Below are 7,884 nucleotides of genomic sequence, written 5' to 3'. Positions count from 1 at the left end.
GGAAGTGGGATGACGAACGTAGACGAGCTTTCCAGAAGTGTAAAGAATTGATCAAAAGAGGTGTTGGCCCATTTCAACCCAGCACTACCAATTCGTTTGGCATGTGATGCATCACCCTACGGCATTGGAGCGGTGCTGTCGCACAAATTCCCAGACGGGTTGGAGAGGCCAGTAGCCTTTGCGTCTCGGTCACTAACCTCAGCCGAGCGCAACTATGCCCAGATTGACAGGGAGGCCCTCAGCCTAGTATGGGGAGTAAAAAAATTCAACCACTACCTGCATGGACAGAAGTTCACCTTGCTGACTGACCACCAACCACTTGTCTCCATCTTTAATCCTAAGAAGGGCGTGCCAGTAATGACTGCACAGCAGTTACAAAGATGGTCCCTGTTTCTAGGGGCGAATCAATATGAAATAGAATATAAAGGCATGAGACAGCATGGGAACACTGATGGGCTATCGCACCTGCCACTGCCTACTGTGGAGGAAGCACCAGCAGTGGACCCTATCGAGATATTTTATTCGTCGATAATTGAACGATTGCCAGTAACAAACGCGGATATAGAGAAGGAGACCCGCAATGATCCGACGCTGTCACGGGTATATGAATTGACGGTGAGGGGATGGCCAACACATGGCGACTCACTGTTGCCAGCATTCTCATCCAGAAGAGAACAGCTGTCAGTATGCCAGGGGACTGTGATGTGTGGATCCAGAGTGGTGATTCCACCCAAGTTAAGGGAGAGAGTGCTAAATGAGCTACATGAAGGTCATCTGGGGGGAGTGAAAATGAAAAGCCTAGCTAGGGCTTATGTGTGGTGGCCGGGAATCGATCAACAAATCGAAGACCTAACTAAGAGCTGCTTAGGATGCCAGAAGGTCCAAAATGCACCACCACATGCCCCTCTACACCCATGGGAGTGGCCCTCCTCTCCATGGCAACGGGTGCACATTGATTTCGCTGGTCCATTCATGGACTCAATGTTCCTAATAGCAGTGGATGCTCATTCAAAGTGGCCTGAGGTGATAAAGATGTCTTCAACCACTACAGAGAAAATGATTGCAGTCCTACGGACCATATTTGCCAGAAATGGTTTGCCAGAGCAGATCTGCTCTGATAATGGACCACAGTTTGTGTCCGACGAGTTCAAAAAATTCATGAAAAGGAATGGGGTAAGGCATTACACATCCGCCCCATATCATCCAGCCACCAATGGATTGGCTGAGAGGTTCGTACAAACCTTTAAGAAGGCGATAAAGGCCATGTGTGACGAGGAAATTCCACTACAGCATAAGATGGACAATTTCTTATTAGTCTACCGAAACGCGACACATGCAGTTACCAACCAGACCCCGGCCATGATGTTCTTTAACCGAAGGTTGAGATCTCGTCTGGACTTGCTCAGACCAAATGTGCAAAGAAATGTTGAGGACAAACAATTCCAGCACATCAACGAGAAGCCAACAAGGAGCTTCAATGTAGGGCAACCAGTCTTGGCCCGGGACTATCGAACAGAGAAGTGGCAACCCGGAACGATATGTACAAGGCAGGGGCCATTAATGTACACAGTGGATGTCGGGGAGAACATTGTGAGACGCCACGTCGATCAGATCTTAGCATCACAGGAATGCGTCAACCCCATGTCTCGAGTACCTGGGGATGAACCCGACATACCGGTAGCATCTACTTCAGACCCAGTAGCAGTGGAACCCGATGAACTACCCGATGAAAGGGGGTCAGAATCGCCTCTGCACCAAGAACAAGAACCTCCGGAAAGGCGCTATCCCGAAAGGGTCAGGAAGCCGCCCCAAAGACTGAGGCCTAGAAATTCAGTATAGCCACTTTTGGGGCGGAAAAGTCGGGCGGCCGGTAAAGTTTGCGCCCGGCGCAAAGTCGAGGCCACTTCGCCGATATTCAGTAGCTTCGCCCTAAGAGTTTGCTCGAGCGCTAAAACTGGCGTTACACAACTATCTTTAGGCGCAAAGCCGGCGGTGCTGAACTAAACCGCCGAGGCCGGGCGCAGCGCAGGTGCGGTCATTTCTTGATTGACAGCAGACACCCTGGCGCCGGCCAGCTCTTAAAGGGGGAAGGGTCGAGTTCGTCTGCTGCCACGCCCTGGACACTGCAGCCCTCCAGCTAGGCCTAAACACTGCTGCTGAACAGAAATAGCGCCGGGAAAGATGCAGAAGGCCCGTGAACGAGCGCAGCGCTTCACTGGCCATGATTTGAGGGTGCTGGTTAGGGCTTTGGAGAGGAGACGCAAACTCTTGTTCCCGGACAGTGGCAAGAAGCCTGCCACCAGCGTCTACAGGAAAGCCTGGAGGGAGGTCGCCCACAGGGTCACATCCAACAGCGAGGTCCCCAGGACTGGTGTCCAATGCCGGAAAAAGTTCAATGACCTCACAAGGATTGTCAGGGTGAGTCCCCTTTCCAGTGTCCTCCTCATCCTTGCATGTGCACCTCACATTATGGGCAAAGGGACCTAAAAGCCCTAATGGCCAGCCCTCATCCAGCAGCTATGGGACTGGCATGAACATCAATTGCACATTCTGCACTTTACACACTGGCCAAGCTATTCGACCATGGGAGGCAGTGCACACAAGATCTGGGCACCACACTGGCCAAGCTATTCGACCATGGGAGGCAGTGCACACAAGATCTGGGCACCACACTGGCCAAGCTATTCGACCATGGGAGGCAGTGCACACAAGATCTGGGCACCACACTGTACTTAGAGGCCGTCCTTTCTCTTGCAGGCCAAGCTGGCACACAATCAGAAGAGCCGGACTGTGACCGGGGGAGGCCGTCCCCAGATCCAGCAGCTCAGTGACCTTGAAGAGCGCGTGGGTAGCCTCATGGGTGCCCGGGTGATTGGCCCCGTTGCATCTGGAGATGCCGACCCTGTTCTGGGCACCAATGGTAAGGACATCACCTTTTGGACCTCTCTCGTCCCACTTGCGCTTCAGATCTACATCCTTTGCCACTGTCCGACCAATGCGCTGAATGCCACCACTCATGCCTCCCTCGCTGACGCCCTCTCCTCACTCTAAAGCTACTCTTGTGCCTTCCTGCTTTCAGATGGTGAGGAGGAGGTCCCTGAAACTGCCAGTGACAGCCCCTCGGAAGAGGAGGAGGAGGAAGAGGAAGGCGGCCCATCAGGGGAACCCTCAGCCGCGCCAGGGGATGCCAATGGAGGGGACACGTCTTCCCTGGAGGACAGCCAGGGGGAAGTGTCGCAGGGGAGTGTAGCTCCTGTGCCCAGTGGCATCCAGCAACGCGGGAAGGGTCGGCCAGCTCGGCGGCCTTCTCCCCAGAGGGAGAGTCCGGCCTCCAGTCCGGAGACGGTCCTCGCCAAGGAGGTGCGCCTCCTCGATCAAATGTCCGTGGACTCGGATCGCCGGCATACCGAGTTCATGGGGGTTGTGGCACGGTTGCCTGAGGCCATCGAGTCCCTGGCTCATAGTGTGGCCGATTTCGGCGCCTCACAGGCCAGGAGTTTCGAGCAATTCGAAACAGCACAGGCCGTGAGTCGGGCCGAATTCGGGGCAGCACAGGCCGCGAGTCGGGCCGAATTCGGGGCAGAACAGTCCGCGAGTCGGGCCGAATTCAGGGCAGAACAGTCCGCGAGTCGCCAGGTGATCAGTGGTGCCGTGCAGTCACTGGCTGGTCTGATGCGGGCACAGACCAGGGCAGTACGGGCACTCACTGCTGCCACACTCGCTGTGTCAGCCAGGCATCGCCAGGGCACCCGCCGCGCTGCAGCAGCACAGCGGTCTGTCCTTCAGCAGATTGCTGCGCATGCTGCAGTGCTGGCCCGGGCGAGTGCCAGTGTCTCAGGCGAGCAGCGAGCGCCTGCCATCAGCCAGCTTGCCCCCATTCCTGCAGCCGCCACTGCCACTCCCCCAGTGGAGCTGCGACGAGCTGCTGGAGAGACTGCTGCTGCCCAGCCACAGCTGCAGCAGTCACCAGCCGGCCCCTCGAGGGCCAGAGCTCGTCTAGGCCGACCCCCAAGGGCATCTGCCGTCACGCCATGTGCCCCTCAGGAGCCTTCCCCCAGCCTTGCAGCAGCCACTGGGCACACTTTGAGGAGCAGCAGCAGGGCGGCCAGGGGCCGCAAAAGGCTGGTCAAGGAATCGCCCTCGCGGGCCACAAAGTAGAGGGTGTGGGCAAATGTGTTTTTATATGGGGATGGTTGTTTTTATATGGGGATGGTTGTTTTGTTTATGGGGATGGTTGTTTTTGTAAGGCCGAGGATGAAAGCCATTTTTGTGGAAATGTTTTGTTATTCCTCCCCAGGTTGTGGGAGTGAGTCATGTGTGTGACTGTTTTTTGGGTGTGTTGTCTGTTTTTGGGTTTCATGTGGGAAGGGCCCTGAGTTTGTTCAATAAAGCATTTTATTTATTCAGCTTGTCCATGTTTGATGTTTGAAGTGGTTGTTGCCTTAACCGGCTGAGGGCTTGCGGAGCGGCTGCATTCAGATCCCTTCATTGCCACAAGCCATTCCCTGACAGGGGGCCTAGAAGTGACGTTCAATAAGCCGCCGACGGGCGGCCCTTGGACCTTGTGCCTCCCTCCTGGGCTGGTACTCCTCCTCCTCCTCCTCATGCTCCTCCTCCTGAGGTGGTGCTCCAGCGTGAGGTGGCAGTGCCCGAGTCCTGCGGATAGCCAGGTTGTGCAGCATGCAGCAGACGACCACGACCTGGGAGACTCCGGCGAATACTGCAGAGATCCTCCGGAACGATCCAGGCAGCGGAACCGTTGCTTGAGGACGCCAATCGTTTGTTCTATGATGTTCCTAGTGGCTTGATGGCTTTCGTTGTATGCCTCCTCAGCAGGGGTCCTGGGCGCGCGGAGCGGGGTCATGAGCCAGGTACACAAAGGATAGCCTTTGTCCCCGATAAGCCATCCTCTTGGGGGAGGCTGTGCCTGGAACATGTCAGCCACAGTAGTCTGGCGCAGGATAAATGCATCGTGGCTGCTGCCTGGAAAGCGGGCATTGACAGCTAGGATGCGCTGCCTGTGGTCACACACCAGCTGTACATTGAGGGAATGGTAGCCCTTCCGGTTGCGGTAATCCTCAGCATTGTCGATAGGTGCCCACAAAGCCACATGCGTGCAGTCAATGGCGCCCTGCACCATGGGGAAGCCCGCTGTTCTCGCAAATCCCACTGCACGCTGCTGCTGCTTCTCCAGGGTCATGGGGAAGGAGATGAATTGGTGTCTCCTTCTGAAAAGGGCATTGGTCACCTGGCGGATGCAGCAATGCATGGCGAACTGGGATATGTTAGCAATGTCCCCAACAGCCGCTTGGAAGGAGCCGCTTGCATAGAAGTTCAGAGCCACCGTGACCTTCACTTCCACCGACAGAGACGTCCTGCACCTCAGCTGTGGACGCAGATCTCTGTGAAGCAGCTGGCAGATCTCTGCAACCACCTCCCTTCTGAAGCGCAGCCTCCTAACACACTGCGCGGCAGGCATGGTGAGATAGGACACCTGCTGGCGGTATTTCCTGAGTGGGTAAGGCCTAGGTTGCCGACGCCTGTTGCCCCCTCTGCGTCTAGCCAGGGCTGCCCCTCTCACACAGCGTCTGCGAGCCCTTCGCACATAATGCTGAAACTGAGGGTTGGCACCCCATGCAGCCCCCATAATATACTGGCAAACAATGACCTCACAATGAAGGCGAATTGCCAAGCTCTGGCCTGAAGCCAAAAATACCTCTCCTATGTTGGGCCAAAGCAGTAAGCTCTCTTCCTTGGTCTCTGTCCAGAAATCCGTTGCACAAGAGTGATTGCTGCAAAATGGCTGGCCTTTATAGTTCAGGGTAAGTGCCCTTTAATTTGCGCTCCCCGCGGCCCGCATGGCCTCTGCTGCGTTCCAGTTCACAGTTCTTAGGAGCGCCACGCCCACATTGGGCGGGCGCGACTGAAGTTCCGGATTGGGGCGCACAAAGGGCGTTGCACGAGGAAATGACGTCATAATCTGCGCGCGCAGCTGAGCGCGCGCAAACACTTTGCGCCGGCGCTAAATGTCTACTGAAGTTGGGCATAGGCGCAGATCGCGCTGCGCCCGGCCGCTAAGTGCCTAGCGCTCGAGATCTACTCCTCCTAAGGCGCTAACGGCTGGCGCACGCAACTGAATTTCTAGGCCTGAATCTATAAATGGACTTTTGTTATTGAATGTACATTTAAAATGTAATTGTTATTTGAATATTAAGGGGGTATTATTAATCTAAAAAGGGAGGAATTGTAGTGTATGTGCCTTTAAGTCAGAACTACTTTTTACAGCTCCTGTATACTGTAGTACCGGCAGTGACCACAACGGTATATAAGCTGTGTGTATGCCTCTGTACCCCAGTCTAGAGATTACCCTCTGATGTAAAAAAGAGACTCACACATCAAGGAACTTTAAAGTAAGCTTTAAGCAACTTATAATTATACTATATACACCATGCCTCTAGGAGAAGCCCTTTTACCATACTGAACAGTTCAGTATTTATACTAGTCCAAACACCGGAAGTGACGTATGCACAGGAAGTGATGTATGCACAGAGTTCACAGTTCACAGTTCACAGGAAGTGATGTGCACATAACTTCATCCGGAAGTTATTTATTATTATTACACCCTCCTCCAGTAAAGACCTGTTATTTGTTTATGTACAGCATCCGTGTGATTATTTATCCACTGAACCACGGATCCAACAAACCACATTAAGATAAAGTCTAAATTGTGCATCCTGTGGCAGTAGTGGAAGAAGGAGCAAGTGAGGATAGAACAGAGGCAGTGATTGAGATAATGAATGTGCTAGCCTATCTCTGTTGCCTTGCGATTGAGACAGATTTCAAGTCCAATAATCCCCTGTACCAGAATGGAGCAGCAGTCCTGTAGATTTATTGTTTAGTGCCCGCCAAGACTGACAGGCCTCATTATAGATTGGCACTAACCCAGTTTAGAATATCTTCCTTCTTTTCCATCATCATTCTGCATTTTTTATATTTTTCACGTTAATCTCCAGTGCTGAATTTCACCGGTTTTTCCTCTTTTCTCTGTTCTAAATCGCAAGACTGAATTAATTCAGATTTATTCCCCAAGCTTTTTAATTAAACAAACCTTTCTCCCTCCACTGCTGCTACTGGCAATCCTGTCTGAGATACCTACATTCAGCAACTAAAAATACAAAAACACAATTTCCACACACAACACAAAGCTGAGGAATGTCCTGGACTTGTACCTCCAGCTATGGAAAGACTCACTGGCCAACGGGCCCGAGTCGCTCGCCAACGGGCCCGACCCGCTCGCCAACGGGCCCGAGTCGCTCGCCAACGGGCCCGACCCGCTCGCCAACGGGCCCGACCTACTCGCCAACGGGCCCGAGTCGCTCGCCAACGGGCCCGAGTCGCTCGCCAACGGGCCCGACCCGCTCGCCAACGGGCCCGAGTCGCTCGCCAACGGGACCGACCCGCTCGCCAACGGGCCCGAGTCGCTTGCCAACGGGCCTGACCCGCTCGCCAACGGGCCCGAGTCGCTCGCCAACGGGCCCGAGTCGCTCGCCAACGGGCCCGACCCGCTCGCCAACGGGCCCGAGTCGCTCGCCAATGGGCCCGAGTCGCTCGCCAACAGGCCCGACCCGCTCGCCAACGGGCCTGAGTCGCTCGCCAACGGGCCCGACCCGCTCGCCAACGGGCCCGACCCGCTCGCCAACGGGCCCGAGTCGCTCGCCAACGGGCCCGACCCGCTCGCCAACGGGCCCGAGTCGCTCGCCAACGGGACCGACCCGCTCGCCAACGGGCCCGAGTCGCTCGCCAACGGGCCCGACCCGCTCGCCAACGGGCCCGAGTCGCTCGCCAACGGGCCCAAGTCGCTCGCCAACGGGCCCAACCCGCTCG

This window comes from Somniosus microcephalus, chromosome 9 (assembly GCF_052327205.1).
Source record: "Somniosus microcephalus isolate GS21.2 chromosome 9, FLI_Smic_1.0, whole genome shotgun sequence".
NCBI lineage: Eukaryota > Metazoa > Chordata > Chondrichthyes > Squaliformes > Somniosidae > Somniosus > Somniosus microcephalus.
This window is presented reverse-complemented; position numbering follows the sequence as displayed.